The 26109-nt window shown below is 32.3% G+C and overlaps 1 protein-coding gene across 2 annotated transcripts in view; it reads left to right on the top strand.

Annotated features, from left to right (window-relative positions):
* The first annotated feature begins 423 nt into the window (after positions 1-423).
* LOC115215425 (zinc finger protein 629-like) overlaps positions 424-26109 on the top strand; it is a 251374-nt gene continuing 225688 nt past the window's right edge. The window contains exon 1 of one of the 2 annotated variants that reach the window (XM_036505969.1): positions 424-455. The gene's annotated coding sequence lies outside the window, so the exon portion shown is untranslated. Of the gene's footprint in view, positions 456-19632; positions 19751-26109 lie in introns of those variants that run through there. The other variant, XM_036505967.1, reaches the window with a different exon arrangement.

A 26109-nucleotide genomic window follows, 5' to 3' on the forward strand; every position in this document is an offset into this window, starting at 1 on the left:
GCTGTGATTGAAATCTTATCTTAATTAAATAAAAGTTATTTAGCTAAACCCTTCTGTATTCAAGTTTATATAATCATTAAATTAAATATAATACACAGCAGGTAGTATACTTTGTTTGAAATATGATCACCAGAGCATTTTAAGTTTACATAAGAAAGCGTACACGCACACACATACACATCTGCAAGAGAACATTGCTGATAAGTATGTTTTGATTGATGTATTGATACTGCTTCTACTGCTGCTTACTTATACATTGTTGCTGTAGTCTCCTCTAGAACATATACAATCTAAGCATGACTTCATGAAACACTTATAAAAAAAAGGAAAAAAGAAAAAAAAAAGGATAGAAAGACTATTGAAATGCTTCATATGTTTATGTAAAAATTCATATTCTTTCATTTGTCCCGAATGTATTCAGTGTTATATCGTCTAATACAAACTGGAATATTAAGGTTTGTTATATTAATGTTACAGCTGTCTCATGAAATACTGTTTTTAGTCTCAATGAATGATTGAGGAAGATAAAACATAAAAATTATAGATTTCTTATACATTCTATGGTGTGCCTGCCTAAACATTAATTTTTTTCCTCTACGTTCTTTACCTTTAAAATAGTAATTGCAGATTTTTTGAAACATGTTGTGAAAGTATTAATTTTAATTAGCTTTATTTTTTTTAATTATAATTTTAATAAGCTTTCTAACTTTATCATATGTAACATGATAACATGGCTCTTTAATATTACAAACAAAATACTTCAAAATTATTTTCAACACCAAATCATTGATGTATTTTTTTTATTATTATTCATTAACCTGTGAATGACAGTTTTGTTTTTCTTTCTTTTTTAAAGATCTGTAATTCTGTTTAAAAATTGAATTATGTACAGTCTTAGATATCTTATTGATCTTGTTAAAGTTACTAGAAGCTTTGAGAGAAGAAGAAAAGGAAAACAAAAACAAAAAACAATCATCCAAGACAGTAATGACTTTGAATGATTTAAGCAAAAATAGTGTGTAAATGATACAGAACTTTAGCAGTTTGCTGTACATTTGCTGTGTTGTTTTAATTATTTCTAATCATTCACCTCAAAATGCACAGAAATTGCAAGGTATATATAGCAGACTGAACTTAGTTTAATTAATATTCCCTGGCAGTTCCACGTTAACGAATCTACCTAAGGCTACTTTCACAGAGTCCTTTTGTCTGAAGATTATTACGACATTTACTTAATATCATAACTACAACATCAAGGAATAGCTTTCAGGTATTGACAGAGAGGGTGTGAAAAGACAAAAAAAAATGTAAATTTGTCTTATTTTCAAATTATAGCATAGTTGGCTTTACTCACATCATTAGTTTGAGAGGAAGAATTTACTTCGCTTTGATTGCATCTGGCCTCACCTTAAATATAACATTGCTATTTTTTTTTTAATACATTTCTTTCTCTCCTCTACTCAAGTTTGATGTCTCTTTCAAAATCATCTCCTAGTAGTCTACACATCCAGTTCTTTGTTCTGAGGAATATGGAACTCTCTCTATTTCTGCTTAAACATGTTGCTTAAATATCATGAAATGATTTAAATTACACATACACACACACACACACACACACACACACACACACCACACACACACACACACACACACACACACACACATATATATATATATATATATATATATATATATATAAAGATATTAAAAACATGTAACTTTCTACATTTATATATTATTCCTTTCAAAGAAAGTCTTAGTTGTGAAAGGGATATTCCAGACATCTGTGGTTTTTAAGTTTTGCTCCAAAGTAAGTAAATGCAAGTCTGTGTCAGTATGTGTATATATGCATGTGTGTATATCTGTGTATCTTTGTGTGTCTGTATGTATGTGGTTCTCTGTTTGTGTATGTGTGTGTGTGCTTTTGTGTATCTGTGTTTGGATGTCTCTGTGTATGTATGTGTATGTATGTGTGTGTGCGATGTAATTTCTTTAAGTTTTTTATCTCTGTCATTCCATAATTTTATGAACCAAACAACTTAAATACTGAAAGCATTTCAAGACAGTGATCAAAATAGTTATTTCATTTGCCTAAAATGAACAAAATTTTTCATGAAGGCAAAGTTTTTTGATTCAGGAAATAAATTCATATTTCAAAATCTATTATTCTTTCTATAAAACTATCAAATATTGTAATCAGCAAAGAGTTTAAAGTCCTTTGTTGATTACATTTATTTACTTCCTTCTAAATTAACAATTTCATGCATACATTTAGACTATTTTTCTGCATTGGTATGAATCATTTGGAAAATTATTCATTAAAGTGAAAGTTTCAGAGAAGTGGCTGTTGAAAAAAAAAACCTTTTCTATTTGGAAAATAGAAAGTGAATCCTTACTTTCAGAAATATTTTCTGAGAACAGGAGCTGTTTTAACAAGTTATATATTTATTTGTGTGAAGGTAAAACCATAGCTATGACATTAATGAAAACAGTTCTTTTGATTTCAGTGTGTTAAATATTCATTTTACTTTGCAGTGTATTTTTCTTTAAATTTAATATCTTTACAGTGTGAAATATATTTTGATCAGAACACACACATGCAGACTAAAACAATTCTATTTAAAATACTTATAGATATTTTATACATAGTTTTGATTTTATAGATAAAGGCCAACTAGAAATAGAAAGGAAATTGTATTAATAAGTGTTCTATTTATACACCATTTTAATAGAAATACCTTGAAAAGTTTATTGATCATGACATAGGGGTTAAAATCATTATTGTTGTTGTAACAATTACTAAAATCTGCTCCAAGTTTCTATTAACTTCTTTTTTTTTTCTTTTTTAATGTTGATAAATTTTTATTGTTATTCTTGTGGTAGTATTGCTAATATTTCGGGTGCAGGCTTTTTTTTTTTTGAGGATTTTATCTGTCTATTTGTTGTTGAAGAATTCATGGTGGCTGCTCTTCATAGATTATATAGTTTTGTCATGAATTAATTTTAATCCACTTGAATAATATGATAAAGAATTGAAATAATTTAGTTGATAAATTTTATGTGGAATTATTTTGCTCTACTTCATTAATCTTTGAATTTGAAATCCAAGATGTTTCTAGTTTAAAAAAAAAAAGGTAAAATTTATAGTTGTAATTTAAATGGATAAAATGTAAATGTGACTTTATTTTTATTTTATTGCAAGAAAACTACTTTCCATAGGATTATTTTTGTTTTCCTTTTCTACTTGCAATAATTTTAGATATTCAAGATATTACATCAATCAGCTACCATAAAGCTTTTGACATCTGTATCTAGTAGTTGCACTTTGCGAGGCTTCATCAGTCATTTTACTTATGTCTTTAAACACCTTTGTGTCCTGTTAAAATTTATATTAATTGTTTTGCACTTTAGAACCATACCAGATGCATCAAGTCATTTTGTAAATTCTTCCTCATCACTTTACAAGTTTCCTACACTGATATGAGTTAGAAGTATCTTCTGAACAAGTTCTCCCTATTCACTCTTAACCATTTTCATTTCGACAAAATGATCCAATTTAACTGCAACATTTAAAATTTCTCCATGGTCTAACTCTAATTTACCTTTCCATGTTCAACTTTCTGCACTTTTTCCACTCGATATATAACATTCTTTTGAAAGTTTTGCAATAATTAAGATACATACCAATATGTCCCTCAATATCTGCACTGAAAAAAAAAGTACAAATAAAAAAAAAGGGAAATAGAAACAAAAAAAAAGAAGAGAAATTGATTAAAATCTAGAGATGCTTTAAAAATCAATTTCCCATTAGAATAAAATTTCAATATTTCGTTTTTTTAAAAAAAAGTAAATTTCATTCGCTAATTTTAAATATAAAGTTAAGTGTTCTCCTTAATTTTAAAGTGATATTTTATATTCATTTTTGTCAGAAAGAAAATTTAAAGATTAATAATAAACATACATTGCATTCAATAGAGGCTTACTAATTTTAATATTTGGTATCCTTATGAAGTAGAAGAACTCAGGCACAACAATATTTATATGCTAACAAAATCACTACATTTTTTTTTATAGGCATCTCATTATTTTAAATTATTTATCATACAGCTTGAAGTCAGGTAGTTTACGATCGTTATAGTTTTCTGTTAGGCTGGCCGTTAGATATAAAGTTTGTTTGTTTCTCATTTGTCTTAAATTTCATTTATGTATAATTTTAATAAAAGACTTTTATTACTGCTACTACTACTAATATTATTATCACTACTACTGTTGCTACTCTGTGAAATGCAAAAGAATGTTGCTGTTGTATCTCTAAAACGTTCACTTTGATGAATGAACTTTTCAGAGCATTTAATGTGCAGACTATAGTTACACATGTGCACACACATGCACATACGCACACACACACACGCATGTGCTTATATATTATACACAAACACGCATACAGTTAAAAAATGAGCTTATCGAACATAAATAATAATGATGTTGATACTGAAGCATATTGCAAACCTGTAAATGTTTCCGAGTCTAAGTACTGTGATGATTTTATACATAGAAAAACAAAAGCATATATGTGTGTGTGTATATATATATATTTATAGATATCGATATATATATATATATATATATATATATATAGGGATTTTAGTTGCACAAATTGACCTCAGAACTTTTTTTTTAAAGCCTAGTATTTCTTTTATCACTCTCTTTTGCTGAACTGCTGAGTTACGGGGATGTAAATACACCAAAATTGGTTGTCAAGCGGTAATGGGGGGACAAACGCAGACACAAAGACACACATATAAATATATACATATATACGATGGGCTTCTTTCAGTTTCCATCTACCAGATCAGCTAACAAGGCTTTGGCTAGTCCAAGGCTATAGTTGGAGACACTTGCCCAAGGTGCCACACGGTGGGACTGAACCCAGAACCATGTGGTTTGGAAGTAAGCTTCTTACCATATACACACACGCACATATATACATGTATGTATGTATATATATATATATATGTATGTATATATGTGTGTGTGTGTGTGTGCATTTATATCATGTAGGTAAAAGCAAGAATTTCGTAAGGAGGTTGATATTAGTATTGCTGTGTTTTTATACTGTGTTATAAGAGCATGTAATTTCATGTTTAAAAGGTATTCCTCTGAGTCTAGGAATGAAATGTTTACTGTTTTTCTTCTTCTTCAAGCGAGATATAACAATGAAATAATCTAAATGCACACTATATATTCAGGCCATATGTCTATCTTTACGGCTTGTCCTTGTTAGCTGATGCTAATAAAGAGATTGAAATGCTTCCTAAATCAGTTTTAACTCATGCGCTCTTGACTTTTATTAAACATTTCAGGAAATAATTTATAGTTTGAAATTGGTTTAATTAAAATTATTAAAGTCCTCACAAAAAAATTTTTACATTTTTTTCTTGTAATATTTCTCTCTTTTCATTCTAATAGTGGTTAAATAGCTTTAAGCTACTAGTGTAACAAATATAATGATGAATAAAAGCAAAATAAAAGGAAGTAAAAAAAAAAAAAAGAAAAGAACATAGAATTCAATCTCCAGCACTAAGTTGTCTGCTCATCATCAGTGTTCCATCTTCTGTAAATCTTCTTTGCTTCTTGTGCAAATGAACTCTGCATCCACACGGATACCAATCAACCTACCAAATTGTCCTCTTTTGCCTTTACGACATTGTGTGTGTGTGCACGCACTTTTACCCTTATCTTTGTATATAAATTCTTTGTTACACTTTGTCTGCTAACTTTTTTTTTACTTACTTCCATAAAACCAAGCCTATTCATATTAACCATGTCTCAGTTTTAAATCTCAGTTACTGTGGGAGCAGGTCTCTTTTTAAATATGAAACTTTCATGCAACCACAATGTCACAATATCTGACTGATTCTGCCTGAGGATACTAAAACTCCTACTATTACAAAATATATACTCTTATGTTACTGTCTTATAATTTGCACAAGCAACATTTCCAGGTAATGCCTTCTGCCATGAATTTCATTGAATTACAAGTAAATTGGCCCTTAGAAATTGCAGAGGAATAAATGGAAGATATTTTAATTTGATAAAAAACAATACTGGTCCAATATTTAGTATGATATAGTATAGACCTATAATAAAGTTTAGTGTAAGAAACAACTCAACTGCCTTGGCTAGAAAGGTTTACTTTCCAATAGTGAATGTTACTGATGCTGTGAGCATCAACTTGTGATAATTTTTTTTTTTCTGTAGGAAATGGTAAATCTTTATTTCACTATATTTCTTACAAAAACGTCTAAGCAGTATTATTAATGCAGAGAAAACAATAACAAAAAGTAAGGTACTAAAACACTAAAATCTCTGCTAATTTCTTCTTTATGTCCTATTTTAATCATTTTACAATTTAGGATAATCTTAGCCATTTTATTTTTACGTAACCAAGAAACCAAATACCAGTAGCATATTTTATTTTAAATAAACTAAAATACAGAAGAAAATGTCTGGTCATTTGGAATCATCACTTGTTGTAAAATTGTCTTGTATTGCAAATCAATCTGGATTTATTTGTACATCAGAAAAATAATGCCTCCTTTGTATATATATATATAATATATATATATACATATAATAATTTCATGCTCTTTCTGTCTGTCTCTATCTATCGATCTGTCTGTCTACATGCATGCGTACTCACACTCACATATACAGTTCACAAATGCTTGTACACTCTACGTATACCTTTCACCTACATGTATATGTGCATTTACAGTAAATTACTTGATAATTAATGATTGTTAAAGCAGCATGAAGTTTTGGTCACATTGGTCTTAATATCTTGAGCAGGAACACAGTAAATGTCTATTGTCGTGTAAAAATTAATGTCCGTGTAGTTAGGAGTCTGATACCTTGTATGTTCAAGCATAACACTTGCTTTCTAAATTAAGCATGATGATCTCTTGGCAAAGTGCTTTTTTTTTTCTACAGGCTGTATATCACTATATCTGCTGAGAGTTTTGAGTTAGTAAGCCTACTTCATTAACTAGCCTAATACACTTCTCGGTGATAATTGACAAATAAAGTTGAGGATGTTGGCTATGGAAAACTTGTAAAAACCTAATGAAATATCATCTCCCAGTCCTAAATATCTAATGTCTTGTGCTTACTTGAAGAATTCATACTCACACCTTTAGCCGAGCAAAAATCATCTAACTGGAAGTCGACAGTTATTCATTACTTTATTTGCATGGCTATTGCAATTTCGACGCATTTTAATTGTAGTTCCTTCAATTATTATGAAGCTCTGAAGTATTGCGCATAGCAGAAGTTGTAAGTTGAACAGTATGTAAAGCTATTGAAATGAAGAATTAAAACAAGATCTGTCGAACTTAAGAATTTACTGCATATTCACATTCTCTATGATAACTGCATACTTCTAGGTCGACCAGGCTATTAGATTGAATAGTCTTGTGTATTAAGAATTGTCTTTGTCAAAGACAGTGTAGTCCTAGTAAAGGAACCTTAACTATGGATTTTTTATTTGGAAAGCTAATACAGAACCAACTTGACTAAATGTAGTTCTTCAATATATATTAAAAGCTGATTATTAACAATAATTTGGGTTTAAAGTGCTAAAGCCTTGCACTAGAAAATTCAATTGTTCATTTTGTTTTATTATTTCTATTTTGAGTAAGTTTCATTTTCTACGAAACAAAACTTTCGTATTGTGCATTAAGGAAAACCTATCCTAACATTAATGCCATAAGCTGATCTTTTTAGTTTTTATAGCTTAAGTATTATGAACTTAAGCATATCATTAAATACCATACAATATAAAAATTGTAAAGATAAACTGTATAGCAGAGAGACTTCATATCAATTTATCAAGATATTGAATGAAAATATAATTTCTTGAGGATAAAAAAAAAAAGTCATTGGATTACAAATTCTATATGTCTGAAGAAATTTGTTAAATAGGCTTTATGACATTTGTTGTAACTCACTATATGAAATGATTTTTAAAAATTTTCCTAATGTTTAATTTGATTTATTTGTTGTTTGTTTTTCTTCTGTTGAGCATGATATATTTTCATTGCATTTTATACAATATATAAAACTGGTTGACATACTATTGGATTTAATCTTTATGCTATATTTCATGAATATTACTTTATGAAATTATAATCAACTGATTGTTTATATCTTAAAATATTACATCAGATTTTTGAAATATTTTGTATGAATTCTAAACAAAATCAAGGGTTAGACCTTAAATGGAATGTTGATATTAAAAAAGAAAGAAAATTAAGAAAATAAGAAAACAGAAAAAAAAAAACCACTTTTATAATTCAGGATATTCCATTTCTAAGGTCAGTATGCCACCAGAGCTGTTTTGATATGGGTTGCCTGGTCTGTTTCTCATATGCTAATGACCAGTGTTTAAAATCCTTGTGGCAGTCTTCCAAGATTTTGGTGTCTCATTTCTATTCCACAAACAATGCCTACTTACTTAGGGATTTTCTAATAAAAATAGCATATCTTGTTGAGGTCTGTTGAAGCTAAAATATGAATTGGCCCCCACCAAATAACTTTTAGACCTGGACTCCAGATGAACTATGCTACTCAGCTTAAACTAATCTATGATCATTTTACTGAAATCAATATATTGATGTTTCCATCTGACCTTGGCAAGGTTGAATAAATGCGTGCTTGTTTATGGCCATTTGGGCTTGTAACTCTACATTTTGTAGCATTTCATGTACCTCTTAATATTTGATGAGTCTAAAAGTATTGTATATGTATGTGTGTGTGTCTGTTAAATGATAATCCTCTCATTCACTGATTGTCTGAGACAACAAATACAATTTAACTGCACTAACCATGTCTAATGTTGCTATTGGCACAATTTCAAATGTGGATATATATCTCTTTCCTTAAAATGTCCAGCTTTTCAGTTAAGTTTGAAAGTTGCCTCTTGTTGTTCTGCTAGATTGTAGACAAAAGACCAGTGTTACTGACTTGTGAAAATAATTGTACTAATTAAATTATTGTCTGAATAAGTGCCAAGATGAGCAAGGAAGAAAAATGGAATGGGTGGAGGGAAAGGAAAGAGACTGTATCTGTGACCTATCACAAAGTTGACTTGAATTAAGAACTCATTGCGACCACAATATTGAGCTTTTTCACTTGGACATTTTACACAATATTAGCATCCTAACTACCAAAACTAATTAGTTAATTCATGTAAATTAGCCGTTAAAATCTAAGTCGAGATTTCTTTTAAAGCCTTTAATTACAGATTAAATGCTTTATGTGTGTGTGCATATACATATACACACATACATGTGTGTGTGTGTGTGTATAAAATCTTGTCATATTCATATATATTTCATGTTTGAATTCTTTGTTATTAATCAGTTTGATTTTAAATTTTACACCAGTGCAAGTTTATTTCCAGCAATGACACAATGTAAATATTGGGGCTCTAAAGAGTAAACTACACAAATGAATAAAATAAAATAAAGGCTTCTCAAGCTGATGTGATGAGGGAAGCTTGGAAGCTTAGTGAATTTTTTTATTTTAAAAAATTTTTTTGTTTTATCTGTTTACTGAATCAGATTTAACTTGGCAACTCTATAGTGTATATATACCAAAATAGAGTGAAATCCACATGGTAACTAAAATAAAATAGATTGTTGAAATTGTTTGTTCATGAATAATCAATTACATTATATACATGAGAACATAAATTAAGTTGGAAATACTGGATTTTGAAGAAAAAAATAGAACACTTGATATTTGTTCATTTTTTTTGGTTTAGCGTATTACCAGAAAATTGTCGTATATTTAGAATCATTGTAGTTGACTCTTCTCTTGTTTTTGGTAACATCTTTGAATACTTGCTAATAAGTCAGCAAGATCTGTTGACTGAATACTTAGGTTATGTATTAAATAGAGATATATGTTCACAGATCTTGATGTTCTGATTTTAGGGTAATATTCATCCTGTGTTGTATATGAGGTTGTCACAGGTAAAACACCGAATTGCTAGATATAACTGGAAAATGTAGAGAAATATTTGAGGAGTGTGTGTGTGTGTGGGAGAGGTTAGCTCAAAAATAGAATAAAAATTTAGATTGTTTAACTTTGTTCAGTTGTTAGGTAAACTTTGTATTTTAGAATTTTCTGAACTAGATACAATAAATACAAGGATGCCAGTACAGGGATAGCTTTGCAATACTGAGAAAATAGCTTTCGTTGTTTACTATGAAACGTTTTATGAAGCAGACAAATAGGATAGTTACCAACTCAGTGTAGATTATGGATATTGTGTTAGTAGATATTTGCAAAAATAATTCGTTTACCAAACAGCCATCGGAATATGATAGATCAAGGTCAGAGCCATGCAAGTCTGACATTGAACTAAATGTTGCAGCATGATAATCAAAGAGAATAGCTGTCTATGTTTGTGTTTCTTTTCATTTCAAATGGTCCAATGGGAGTTTTCTAATGCTTAAAATTCAGTTACTGGTCAAAGGAAAGCTGTGTTCTTAATAGGAAATATTTCTTTGATGCTGTCATTTCTAATGATTTCAGAACAAATAAATAATGTAGCATCATCCCATACATCATTGTAACTGTTGCTGCAAAGACAATATTCTATTGATGAAATGCTATAATTCATATCAAAGAAATATATTAAGTTTTCATCATATTTTCATTTTAGAAACAGTCATAGAAGTCCTTTTATTTTTTTTTTTAAGCTAGTAAGTAATACATCACCTTAAATATTTGTCTGAACATTATTTCAATTGCATTTTTTAATTTTACATAAAAAATATTTTAGCTATTTTAATGGTGATTTGAATGGGAAAAAAAATTATAACTTTATTTTATTGTCGCAGGCTTCATATACCTGAGAGTGTATATGTTCTATAGTATAAATGATACTAGAATGTTATCTGTCATTTGATGAGTGATGTTGATAATATACTTTAGCTCTTGTAGGTAGTAACAGACAATGTAGTTAATAACAGATGATGTTAAAAGGGTACCATAATTATAACAAATTTTTTAGTGGTTATATAAAATGATGAAATGAACAGTGATTTTTCAAATATCTATTAATTAAAATGAAATTAAATAAACCAAGTTTCACAAATGTATATTTGCCATAAATATGTTATTAATAACAATACTACTGTTTAACTATGAATTAATTATAAACGTAACTTGATATTAGCTATCGTATGGTAACACTGGTTAGTGTATGTATGTATGTATGCTTGTGTGTGGGTATGTGTGTGCAACTAGATAGATACACCGAAAGATATCGTAATTAAGGGAGATAAATTCAATAAGATAAGAGTTATCTCCCTTTGGAGGACGGACTAACAGAGAGAGAGACAGACAGACAGACAGATTTCTAATTTATGCTAATAAATAACTTACATATCTTCATAGAGAATCTCTAGCAGTTAACCTAGACATCCCACACTGTGATAGATGTCAGTGTATAATATATTTAATGTGTGATGGACTGTGCGTAGTTAACCAGCTGTCACGTTCGGCCCGCGTCCAAAACCAATGCAGATGTAGGTAATTATGGGATCTTGGTTCAGTTCTTAGGACTTGTGCAGCATTTAACCCTTTCCTTTTTTTTCCCCTCTTTTTACTGTAGTTGTTCATTTCAGATTTGCAAGGGGACAAATTCCTTGTGAGTTTGCTTTCTACCTTGCACCACTCAAGCAAGATAGGCTCCTTGAAGGTGAAATATTACTTGACAGTGGGATATGATGCAGTACTACTGCTGCTAAGGTAGCAGTTGCCAACCTTACTGCTAGTTGTTTGTGATCTTATCACTTTCCCCTTCATATTTTCACACACATACACACACACATTTTATTTATATATATACATATATATATGTGTATGCGTGTGTGTCACTGATGTATTTTTTATTATATAATTTGATTACCTACTCCACTATTGTTCTCCATGTGTACAAGACATATTATCAATCTTTATAAGATTCCAACAAATTTAGAATTAATTCCAACACTACTTCTCAGCAGCTTTTCTAATGTATATTGGTAACTATGACAAAACATGGGAGCTCTGTTAATGTGATTGTGTTTAAGATACCACCTATGTTCAAACATAATCTCATTAATTTCATCCATGCATTCACATTTCACAGAATAAAAGACTTGAATCTTTTATAGTTTATCAATTCATACAATTTGTTTTCTGAGCTTGCTCCTGTGTGTGCTTGCGCAGCTACACATGATGCCAGTGAGTGGAACATTGTACGTGCACAAATGTGTGTGTGTGTGTATTATCACTTCAATTATATATAAATATATACATATATATATTTATATATAATTGAAGTGTAGGGGTGTTGTTCCAAATTTCTATGAAACTATTTTTGAATTTGAATTTATAAATGGCTTGTTTTTGGATTTATATCAATCAATTTGCAAATTAAGTTTAATTTCTAATGCTTGCAACAATAATCTCTGTATATACATTTACAAACTTCCATAACTTGATGGACGTTAATTTTGATTTATTCTTAATTTCTCTTTTGAAATTAATTAAATAGACACATACACACATCATAATTTACAATTTTCAAGTATGTATTCCTGTACTATTGTGTGTGTGTGTGTGTACATATATGTATGGGTGTGTGAGGTGTTGCTTGGTTTAATCATGTTACCATGTGAATCACAGCAAGTGAAATGTGCTGAGTGTTGACATGCAGTAGTTCCTGGCTTTGTATACAGTGCAAACAAGTAGTGTAAACATTTAAACATTGTCACTATTTTCCCAATTCTTTCTGAATTTCACATGAAATTTTTGGTCCTTCAAAATCATTTTGACATGTAAGTAGACCTACCTGATTTTGGCTGTAAATTTTAGTCGCAAAAATCTGACTCATATACTGGAAAATGCAGTACTAGTCAAAGAGCTGATGTCTTCTGTCACTTGTGCAAATATTAATGCCTGACTTATCATTCCTTTTGTAGTTCAGTGTGCTGCACACTTTAAAAAATGTGAAGAATATGCTTTCGAGGTCTGGACACAATGTAACCTTAAACATACTGGAATCCATTCGGCAAGAAACCAGCTTCAAAATTGTTGTTTAGGTGCCAAAAGGTAATAAAATAGAGCAGGCAGCACAGCAGCCAATAGAAAAGTGCCTCAGATCCCTCTGGGACATATGTTGTCAGGAAAAAAAAAATTACAGCTCAATATGGGTGAGATTTCCAACAGCAGATGAGGCCAGGAAGCACTCCAGAACAACCATAAGGAGTAACGAATTAATCTTCGTAGCAATCTACCTTGGCCATAGAGTAGTAAGAATAAAGATAGTAGATTTGTCCCTAGAAGTAAACATTCATCTGGTTGATGGCGGCTGTTTTCTTTGACATAGAGGATTAAATTAATATTCAATGGATCCAGAGGTTAGAGAAACAAAATTGCTGGGGCAAGGGATGGAGCTGTTATTTCAAATGTATCACCGAAGCATGGAATATTTTCTCAACCTAAACAATATTCCAGATGACTCACAACAATTGTATGTGGCTGTTGAGTGCAGAAATTCAAGATGGTACTCCTGTGGTAACAATAACCATCTCAAAGCTTTCTGGCCACAGGATAAAAAAAAAAAGGACTACTCCATAGCAGCAACAAAAATCGGAGCAGTTTGTGATTGCAACTGCAACAATGACAGTAGCTGCAGCACTGAAACCAGCTGCAACAACAACAAAAACAACGGAAGCAAAATTGTCATCAACAAGTGCTGTATCACAGACAACAACTGAAAGCTCCCAAACAATAAAAAGAGAACAGAGAAAATCCCCCCCCCCGTTTTGTTAGTCAAGGAGTGAGGGTATTGCTGCTGAGAAAGGACCAAGACAAGGGTGATCACATTGATAAATCTTTAGTCCATAACTGTGCTAAATGTCGATTCCAGAATTTTGGCCAAGGTCTTGTCACAGAGGTTGGCACCTGACAACAGTGGTCTGATTAGTGATGCACAAACATGAGCCATCCCAGACAGGTCTATTGACAACAACCTCCACCTCATGTAATACATCATAGAGGGGGCCGGGCAGTGGGGTAGTTTTAATATATTTTTCATCTTCAGTTTTCTTTTACCTTTGCTCTCTTTATCCTCTTCATGTACCTTTTTCATCAACTGTTTTCATCTTTGTGCCACCTTTCATTTTGATTTTGTTTTTTGACCTTCTTGCTTTTATGTATCTTTTTTTCTTTCATTTTACTCATTTTGCTTTTCCATTTTTCTCTTTTCTTTCTTTTCTCTTTTCTTTCTTTCCTTCTTTCCTGCCTTTCTTTTGCTTTCCTTCCTCCTTACCTTCCTTCCTTCCTTCCCTACTGTCTTTCTTTCCTTCTTTCCTGCCTTTCTTTTGCTTTCCTTCCTCCTTACCTTCCTTCCTTCCTTCCCTACTGTCTTTCTTTCCTTCTTTTCTTTCTCTTCCTCTTTCCATCTTTCTTTGGTTTTTCTTCTCTCTTCCCTTCCTTTCCTTCTCTTTTCTTTCTTTTCTCTTTTCTTTCTTTCCTTCTTTTCTTTCTCTTCCTCTTTCCATCTTTCTTTGGTTTTTCTTCTCTCTTCCCTTCCTTTCCTTCTCTTTTCTTTCTTTCCTTCTTTTCTTTCTCTTCCTCTTTCCATCTTTCTTTGGTTTTTCTTCTCTCTTCCCTTCCTTTCCTTCTCTTTTCTTTCTTTCCTTCTTTTCTTTCACTTCTCACTCTTATTCCTTTTTACTCTTGCTTTGCCAGATCAGACTGGGCCTGGTGCAGCCTTCTGGCTTCCCAGACACCAGTTGAACCGTCCAACCCATGCTAGCATGGAAAGCGGACGCTAATCGATGATGATGATCTTCCTCATTTGCTTATTGTGTGTCCATTTGTCTTTCTTTTTCCTTCCTTCCTTCCCTACTGTCTTTCTTTCCTTCTTTTCTTTCTCTTCCTCTTTCCATCTTTCTTTGGTTTTTCTTCTCTCTTCCCTTCCTTTCCTTCTCTTTTCTTTCTTTTCTCTTTTCTTTCTTTCCTTCTTTCCTGCCTTTCTTTTGCTTTCCTTCCTCCTTACCTTCCTTCCTTCCTTTCTTTCCTTCTCTCTTTTCTTCCTTCCTTCCTTCCTTCCATCTTCTTTTTCTTTCATTCTTTATTCTGTTCTTTCTTCCTTTCAATACACTAAGAAAATTAACCCTGTCTCTAAACAAGAGCAGTCTTTATTTATTATTTGGTATCTTTCTCATTTCACAATAACCAAACAGAGTTTTAGTCAGGAAGCATTTAGCATCCTGCCTCGCTTCCCACTCCATTTCCACATATGTGTCTCTGCATCATAAATTTAAAACAAATCAGAAATAACAAAATGTGGTGTGTGGAAGGATGACATTTAACTAAAATTGATTTATAATATATAAAAAAAAAATTTTCTCTCCATTTTTGTATCTAAATTATCAAGTATTGTGGAGTGGATAAAAAATTGATATAAGTTACTTCAGAGTAGAAAAAAAAATACAGGTGATAAATGTTTTTTTTTTTTTTTTTTTTTGCTATAAATAACATTAATTATACATTCACACTAGTTTGCATTTTAAAGAAATACACCATGAGAGAAATGAGGTTTTCAGTCATTGGACAGCAGCCATGCTGGCGTGGGCACTACCTTGAAGGAGTTTAGTTGAAGGAATCAGCCCCAGGATTTCCTTTTTAAAGCCTGTTACTTATTCTATCAGTTGTTTATGCTGAACTGCTAAGTTACAGGAAGGAATGTAAACAAACAATTGATGGCTGTCAAGTGGTGGTGGAGGACAAACACAACTATAAACAAGCACACGCACACATGTGAAGGTGCATGGCTCAGTGGTTAGAGTATCGGGCTCACAATCTTCAGATTGTGAGTTCAATTCCCAGACCAGGCTGTGTGTTGTGTTCTTGAGCAAGAGACTTTATTTGATGTTGCTACAGTTCACTCAGCTGTAGAAATGAGTTGTAATATCACTAGTGCTAAACTGTATCAGCCCTTGCCTTTCCCTTGGTTAACATCAATGGTGTGGAGAGGGGAGACTGGTATTTATAGGCTACCACTGGTCTTCCATAAACAACCTTGCCTAGACTTGTGCCTCCGAGGGAAATTTTCCAGGTGCATCTCATGGTCATTCATGACCGAAGAGGGTCTTTATCCTTTTTATTATATATGTGTATATATATATATATATATATGTGTGTGTGTGTGTGTGTGTGTGTGTGTGTATGTGTGTATATATATTTATATATGTGTGTGTGTGTGTATATATATATATATATATATATATATATATATATGCATGTATATATATGCATACACAGATACACACACACAAACATTAATGTTTGCTTTTATGCTCAGGTATGATAAAAGCAATTTTACATTAATCTGATGGCTATGCAATACTTTTGTAGAGTACAAATTTATATTCTGAAACGAGTGTTTTTGACAGTGACTTCGAAGTTTTGGCCAGCTAAGCCATATATATTTACATGACAATCTTCTTTCAGTTTCTTTATTTTTTTTATGATATCCACTCACAAGGCTTTGGTTGACCTGGGATGGTGGGGGTTATACTAAAAGATGCTTGCTGAGGGTGCCATTCCATGGGGCTGAACAACTGGACACAGGAACATGTAGTTTGGAAGCAAGATTCTTACCACACATCCATGCTTGCGCATAGAAGTTTGATATTTGAAACATCAGACAAATCTAATCAAATACTTGTAAGAGAGGTTGCTGAAAAATTCCTGGATTTAGGAAAAAGAAAATACCAGAGGATCAGTTAATTATGATTTTATTCAACATATTCCCCTCCCAGATTCAGACACTTATTGCAGTAGTCCTTCAGTTTTTCTCAGCCCTGTAAAAGAACTTGGAACATTGGGTCTCCAACCAGGCCTTTTGTAGTACCCTTAAAGCCAGAAACTTTTCCACACCCCCTCATGTATATTCACATCTGTTACTAATTTAATTAACTCCTTATTTATTTATGAATTTACTTCAGTTTTTGTTAATACATAAGTTTTGTTTGAAAAATGAAATTTTTCAACTATTTTGTGTTATTACCTCCACTTTAGCGAAGACAGAGGTATTGTTTTCAGTCATGTTTGTTTGTTTGTTTGTCCATGGACAAGATATCTCAAGAACCGCTGAATGGATTCAGATGAAACTTTCAGGCATGTTTGCCCTCATGACTGGCATGAACTGCTTAGATTTTGGAATCGATCACTTACCAGACAAAGATTCTGAATTACTTTTCTGGTTTTTTTTTACTTACTTTTTGAGAGTAGTTGAGTTCATTTTTCGTATTCCCGTTTGTGAGGGCAGTCAAGTTTATTTCAGATATTCTCATTTTAAAAATATTCTCTGGCTAATCATTGAGAGAATGTTGCTGTTGCCTTGACAGAGATTTGAGCTCTCTGAGTGCTCTTGTTTTTTATTATTTTACATCACTTTTAAATTATTAAAATTTTTGAATTATTTTATTTGAATTATCACTAAATACTTAAATACTTTTGAAGGTTGTTTGGATACTTGAAGAAAGTTGGAAAGTACAGATGTTCATTAAAAAAAATGGTGCTGATTTTAATCTATATTTCAGTAATGTTTAAAGCTTTCAGAGGTGGAGGGGCAAGAGCATGCATATATTTATATGTTCGTCAAAATGTATGTGTTTTAACATATATGTGCGCACACACATAAATGCACTCACACCCACAATGGAACTTGGTAGATAGATTCTGTCTAACAGATTCATTCACAAGGTGTCGTTTGGCCTAGGGCTATAGTTGAAAACACTTGCTCAGGATGCAGTGCTATGGGACTGAACCTCACATTACATGTTTACAAATTGCAGTATGTAATCACACAGCCATCCCAATATATACATACTTACATACATACCTGCATGCATGTATGTATGTATTGGAGAGCCTTTGATTACAGATCAGCCCTAACAGGGCTGAAATACGAGTAAGCAATTGCAACAATCATCCTTACTGTGTCTCACCCCTTAAAGCCTGTATGAAACATGTCACCAAATCCTTATTCTTCACACTTGCAGCTTCTTAGAATGTCTTACCTACTCTCATTTTCGTTTGAGGCATTGGCCTGTAGAAGTTAGAATTGAATATCAATGACATGCAACTTTTTGATCTTGAAGGACCCATAATAGTTGTTAGCATTGCTTCTCTGTCTGAGATTGTGGTGTATCTGTGTTTTAAATTCCATATTTCAGTTTTATATGCAAGTGATTACACATCAGTTTTAGATTGATGTTATACCTAGGTTTTTTTTTTATTTTTAGGATATATTCTTTGCAATTTATTTATAAAATAATTATAGTTTTTAAGTGTCTCTGACCTAAATTTGATTTCTTATTGTTGCTTTTATTTTTCACTTGTTTAGACAATGTCCTGAGGAAAGGCATGAATACTACAAATGCCACAAATGTCTGACTGCCTTAAGTCAATAGAACTTATTAGTATCTGTTTACAGATACTTCTGATCCGATGGCTCATGTGATTGGTTCTCTTTGTTTCGTTAGTGCATAGGATAATAAAATATTAGTTTATCTACTTTACAGTATTACTTGTCATAGCGTGGAATGTTAAAACAACACATTGCTTAACCTACATTATTCTTTAGCTTCCTTGAGCAAGCATTATTAGAAATGTATTCTCAAAATTTGCATCATTGTAAGTCTTCAGAGATTCCTATTTATGCACAAATTATAGGTAATATGACCCATTTTCAGAGATAGTGTTTCATATTTCAGCAAGACATTTTGAGTTGATACATTTGGATTCAAGCAAATAATGATTAGTGCATGTGCAATCTGAGCTTGAAAGAGAATTGATTAAGATAAGCCAAAGAAAAGAGGGGGAGAAAGTCAAAAGTATAAAGAGCTACATTTACAAGATGTAAGTTCCCTGATTTTTATTGAGAATTGCAGTAACAAGATTAGAAAATAATAAAAGATTGCGACTAATTGTTTTAAAACTTTTTGAAAGCTATCCAATTAATGTTATCATTTGTAACTCTACGTGTATATCAACCCTAAAGAAAAAAGACGGAAAAAAAATTAATCTTACTGACATGAAGGTTTGCTCAAATCTACTGTATGTGACTCCATCTAATTTAATATTTTCAGCATTTCGTATGTACACCTGACTCATAGACAAACATTTAGTGAGAATGAAAGAATTTGAATGAAACTGACTCTTCTTAAGTTTTATATGTTTGGCATCTGAATTAGTGAATGCCATGGATAAGGAAAGGTGTAATAATTCAATTTGATCTTTTTCAATGTTTGTTGTAATTTTGAAAGAAAAAGTAAAAAGAGAGCTTGAATCTTGATTCTTTTATTTTTTATTATCCTAAATTAAATTCGCCAGTAGTAGCCTTCTAAGTACTTTTGTGCATGTGTTCTTCATTGCAGAACAGTTTTTGATTTAATAAAACATATAATAAATGAATAAAGTATTCTCTATTATTGTATCGTGTTAGCATAGCTTAACTAAATGCTAAATAATAAATTCTCACTGGTTTTTTTCTATTTACTTTCAGGTAAGTTTTCACTTTTCGAAGATGCTCACACGAAGAGGAATTGTTTTGATCTTGCTCTAATTCTCTACCAAAGAACATTCTGACTTTGGGGACCTTTGAAACGAGAAGGTAAAACAGTCAAATTACCTATTAAATCTACATGGTAATCATCACAGAGAACGCCTTTTGAGTGTTTTGCCTGCTTAAGAATATTACAAAGAGAAAGATCACAAGTTATCTTTCACTTAATTTTAGCAACCTCCAGTAAGTGAACTATCTCATATATGATATTTAATCAAAACAGCTATATTCTGTAAAGTTCATTTTTAAATGTTCTCTTCTTTAACCCTCATTTGCGTGTGTTTTACGTATCTGTGTGTGTGTGATTTATCATGTTTCATATTTTTATATTTCTTTTTCCATTTTCACAAAATTTAAATTGAGTAGGATTTGATAATTTTAACTTCTCTTCTGTAGCCTTAATTGTATTAAATTTACTTTGATTGCAATCTCATACCATTTGTAGTGTTTATGTCAACCATAAGTATCACATTTAAGTCATAGTGTAGTTACCTCTCATAAACAATTCCTATATTTTCTAGCCCTGTTACAAATAAAGTATGTTCATCTCATTCTTGACTGCTCACTTTTCCCATACTATTTTGTCTACCTTAATTTTAGCCACTGGCATACACATAGGTTGGTTTCCACTAAGTTCATTCCTGATCACAGCCATTTAGTTCTGTTGCAGCTATGTTCCATAAGCACTTTAAAGTCTTCTAATACTCATTTCCTTACATCACCATCACTGCACACAAACACACGCACACATGAACTGGCTGGTTATTCCCACCAGATTATATCTTTTGGTTTCCCTTTGTGCAAACCACTTGTTATACACCTGGTATCATGATACCATTACTAACACCAATTATACTGTATGAGCAACTTACCTACTGCTATAATTAAAACTTTATTGCACAGCTAGACTCTGCAAAGCGTTTGAAGATTTTAGCTAACTGGCTGCCTACCTGATGTAGCATTCTGCATTCAGAGTTATAACAGTCTCTGCTCTTTCACATTCTGTCTGAATATGTTGTCAAGCACATTGACCAAGCTTTGATTTTGTTTATGCCTATCACTGAAAAGAGAAAAAAAATGTAAAATTTTTCTTGAACATTCTTGTTTTGCCTTACTCTGCTTAAAGAACATTTATAGAACAGAAATATAATTTTAATCGTATGTATAGATTTAGATATTACTTGAATATTAATTGTGTGTAGTTATAGATGTAAGCGATCTATTTACGAACATTATTTGTTATTGGAGTTGATTCTGTGAGAGAGTAATTTTAATCAGAAAATTATCCAGCATGCATAGCCTGTCTCAATCTTTGAAATGTAAATGGATGACGAATGCAGAAACTATGTATATTTGTCTGCCTTAATTTTAGCCACTGGCATACACATAGGTTGGTTTCCACTAAGTTCATTCCTGATCACAGCCATTTAGTTCTGTTGCAGCTATGTTCCATAAGCACTTTAAAGTCTTCTAATACTTGTTTCCTTACATCACCATCACTGCACACAAACACACGCACACATGAACTGGCTGGTTATTCCCACCAAAACATTTCTTGATTGAAATGACCATCTTATATGATCCCTGCTACTTTTTTCTGCAAACCATTGCTATTCTATTAAACTGTCATTTGTCCAAATTTAGCCAAATGAATTTTTTTGAATATTTATTTTTGCTTGCAATAGCCAGTTCTTTCGGTCGAACTATCATTTCTCCAGCTGCTTCAGATGCCAAAATATCAAAAATTGTCAGTGTAGTACAACGGTTTTGCAATGAAATGGGGAAACTATTTTTCCTTTTTCTGAAAAAGCAACATTTTAGAGCTATGACACTTTTGTATAATAGCAACGAAATGATGTTCGTGCCAGAAGAACATCAAGAAAATAAAAAAAATGTATTTATGCAATGGAAAATATGCCAGCTTCTCAGCACTTTCAGACTTTCAGACATGCTTTCTGAATCCTTCACAGTTTTAAGGAAACTTTTATAACTCATTGCCCCTAGTCATGAAGAATATACAAAGAAGTATTACAAGGAGGTCCTTCTACTGACAAATACATTTGCTTTCATATCTACTTTCTGGTGTTCTCAGTCATGTTTACTTTGTGCCACACTGGGGATTAAGCTGAAATTTACTGGCACACTTCACATAAATTTAAAAACAAAAAAAAAGGGCAATGAAACAGATATGTTTTTTAAATTAAAACTTCAGAAAAACTTCAGAAAACTATTGTCTACTGTGTTTTAATTAATATTGCAGTTTCTCATACTTGTTTCAGTCATTAGAATGTGGCCATGCTGGGACACTATCTTGAAGGGTTTAATTGAACAAATTGACCTCAGTACTTATTATTCTTAATCCTAATACTTATTCCATCAGATATTTTTGCTTAACTGCTAAGTTATGGGAATGTAGACATACCAACACTGGTTGTCAAGAGATACTGGGAGATAAGTGCAAGCATACACACATGTGTATATGTACGTATGTATGCATGTGTGTGTATATACATATGTGTCAGTGTGTGTATACACACACACACACACACACACATATATATATATATATATATATATATATTATATATATATATATATCTTTATATATACATATGCACACATACATGATGGATTTTTCCCACTTTTTGCCTATCAAATTCACATGCAAATCTTTGGTCACCCGGGTGCTATAATGGAAGACACTTGCCCAAGAGTCCATACAGTGGGACTGAACCCAGAACCATGTGGGTGGGAAGCAAACTTCTCGCCACAAAGCCACACCTTTGCCTATTAATATGGATTTTTCAAATCCTTAAATATATTTATACTTTTAATGTTCTGCTCTTTGTTGCCTAAGTCAAAAGCTCAGTCCTATAATGATTACGTAAAAAAATTCCTGAAAATGGGCATTGTCTTGCCATTTCAAAATTGGGCCATATTACTGAAAAGACAGTTTTTTTTTAAGGACAGTTTGTACTAAAAGTAGTAGTTAACAACTACAAATCATCATCATTATCATCACCACCACCACCATCATCACCATCATTATAATGTCTATTGTTCCATGTTTGCATGGGTTAGATGAGAGTAAATTGGAGCAGACGCTTATATGGCTGGATGCTCTTCTTGTCAACAACCTTCTCATGTTTCACAATGAGATGGCCGAATTGTTAGCACACTGGGAAAAATGCTTTGCAGCATTTTGTCTGCCTTTATGCTCTGAGTTCAAATTTTTCCAAGGTCCACTTCGCTGCTCATCCTTTCAGGGTTAATAAAATTTAAGTATCAGTTGAGGAGTGGGGCTGATTTAATTGTCTTACTCTCGCCTTGAAATTGCTGGCCTTGTTCCAAATTTTGATGCCAATATTTTGTCCAAGATATTTAGTGAAAAATTGGATAGTTTTAAGTCAGATGTTGAAGTATATACAGAAATTGCTATATTACTAGGATTATCCTCTCCAAAGCCTTATCTACCTTTTACTCATCAATTAAGTCATAAAGTAAGTTATTGCTCATCTCTCCTATCATTATATCAGTTTTCTCTTCTCATGTCCTTGCTGGACTTCGCTCCAGTTTTGCCACCCCAAATTAACTCCTCTCTTTGTGACCATGTTTTCCCACTGGAACCTAGTTTAAATTGAGAATCAACCGTATTTGGCTATCCTAATTTACTAGTTTCATCTTCAAATGATGTTTCACTTCTAATCGTTGCAATCTCCTTGAACAGCCAAAAAAGTTTTTATTTTCGCTCTGGATTTAAAAGCACATTTTTTTTTCTTCCATATCAACTACTACTACTTCTGCATTTCATTCCAAACTGATATTAGTTGAAAGTATTCTATGCTATATTGTGAGAGGAAGGTATTAAAAACAAAAAAGATGAAAAGAAAAATTTAATGATAAATATCATATTTGAGTGACAAAATATTATCTCATTCTCAAGTGTCATTTTCCTTTAAATATTTTAGTAATATGGCTTCAATGTTTTCTCCCTCTCTCTGTCTTCTTCCCTGCATTTACCATTATTATTATTGTTGTTGTTGCTGTTTTTGTTATTGCTATCATTGCCATTGCTGTTATTGATATTATTATCACTGAGTGATTAGATGAAATGATATTGTTACTCTAGTACCCCATTTGCATTCTGTTTTCAAATCTTGTTCAGTTTGATTTTTTCCTTCAATTCAAACTCCTGTATTTCTTTTTAACAATGTCCTCGCCAATGTTCATGATTTTCCTATTTTAAGAAAACGTTCATTATGTCATTGTTGCATGCAGAAACCAGTGTCTTTCCTTTCCAAACACTTCAATTGTTCCCTCTCTCCCTCTCTCTTTTCTCTCTCTGTACATATCTCTATATATAATATATATATATATATATATATATATATATATATATATACATACAGAGAGAGAGAGTTAAGAATATCTGTTCCAATGCTCTTATATGCAACAGTTCAAAGGGTCATGGAAGCAGTCAGTAACCATTTACAACAGTTTCAGTCTCACCTTCTCTCCTTACTTTTTGATCATCAATATTACTTCTGTTGATCCAAATCTATGGAAAGCCTGTTTTCTGAAATCATTCAGCAGTACTCCCTTACCCTTTAGTTGTTTGATAAATACATTTTTGTTGCATTTGATACTGGAATACCCGACCATGTCAAGCAAGAAAATCTCCCAGCTGAGCTGCCCACCTATGGGCTTTAGCTATCTCTCATCTCTTGCATTGAATACTTCCTGTGAAATAGCACCGTTGCATCATGTGCTGATTGGCTCTTTTTGTCCGAGATTGTAACAAGTGTTGTGTGCTTCAAGGTTTATAATTATATCCAGCATCTTTCTCCTGGCTGTGAGATATTGTTAGAATGGCATGCTTGTTTTCACCTTTACCAACAAATACTTCTTTCCAGTTGCCACTACTGCTCCTTCTGAATCTTTCATTCACTGACTTGATCTCTATGCAGCCTAGTCACCTCATGTAAAACTTGCACCATCTCCATGAACAGAAACCTCAAAACATTCTTAATGAGATCAAGACAATCTATTCTCTTTCAACAGCTTAAAAGACATGCTTACTACTACATATATCAAAGAAATACTCTTTTATCTCACACTCTTGGACTTTTGGACAACATAGGAGCAAAAACCCTCAGAAATTGCTACACTGACCATTCTTGACAATTTCATGTTGTCAGCATAGTTAAAACTATATACAGGGGACTGGAAGTGTTTTAGCCCTGATCAATTATTGATTCTCCACAAAGGAGAAGCAAAACTCACAGTGGAATACTTTTGCACATCTGGGATGGTGCTACTACTACACACATAAATATCATAGAGTGTATCCAAAAGAAAACTATTGAATTGCCAAAGTCTCACTCACCAACATTCTACAACTTTTGGTTTGCTGATGTGCTGTGTCCTCACTCTGCTTATTCTGTAGTAATAATAGTGGCTTTGTCCTTATGAAGTTGTTTGTTGCATACCATCTTCACCCAGCCTTTCATAACACAGCCAACCTCTTTTCTCTTTCATCCATACTATGTCTTGCACTTCTCGCTCAGAGGCCACACTAACCATTATATTCATGCTTCCTCCTCAGAGTGGCAACATATGTATTTCCCCCCGGATATTAACTTACTGTTCAAACTAAAAATCAACTGCCTGAGTCATATCAATGTTAAGAGGCTGGCTTAAGTCATGTGCACTGCCCTTCTCTCTCAGTGAGGCCCTTAAAAATTATCATCATCATTGTTTATCATCTATTTTCCATGCTGGCATGGGTTGGACGGTTTGACTGAAGTCTGGAAAGGCAGTGGCTGCACCAGGCTCCAGTCTTGATCTGGCAATGTTTTTACAGTTGGATGCTCTTCCTAACACCACTCACTGGCATCTCAGATTGAGATTTGCATGGTTTTAGTCTCAATGCTTTGATCTACTCGGGGCTATAGTTCTAAATACTTTTCCAAGGAGCTGATGTGAGGAATTGAATCTGGAATGATGTGGTTTTGAAGTGAATTTCTTAAGTAAACAGCTTTGGCTGCATTCTAAATATATATGAGTCTCAACATGTTTCCTCGAAGAAATTTTTTAAAATCAACCTTAGACATCAACTACACCAAATTAATCCCACCTTTTTCACTTGACAATAATTATCTTAATGTTAACTGTTTGCATTAAGAAAAAGAAAATGAAGCTATCTACAAGGACTCTTTCCTATGTCTCCACATTCTAAAAGTATTGTACTCCTGAAAATCTTGCTGTAATAGGGAGTTCCTCAATGCAAAACTTAGTTTTCCATTGTTGATGTCTTGTAAGATGGAAAACAATGAACATGGAATAAATGGGAAAATATGTTTTGCATTAAGGAACTCCATGTTAGAGCATGATTTTCTGGAACACAG

The sequence above is a fragment of the Octopus sinensis genome, linkage group LG9 (assembly GCF_006345805.1).
Source record: "Octopus sinensis linkage group LG9, ASM634580v1, whole genome shotgun sequence".
Lineage (NCBI taxonomy): Eukaryota > Metazoa > Mollusca > Cephalopoda > Octopoda > Octopodidae > Octopus > Octopus sinensis.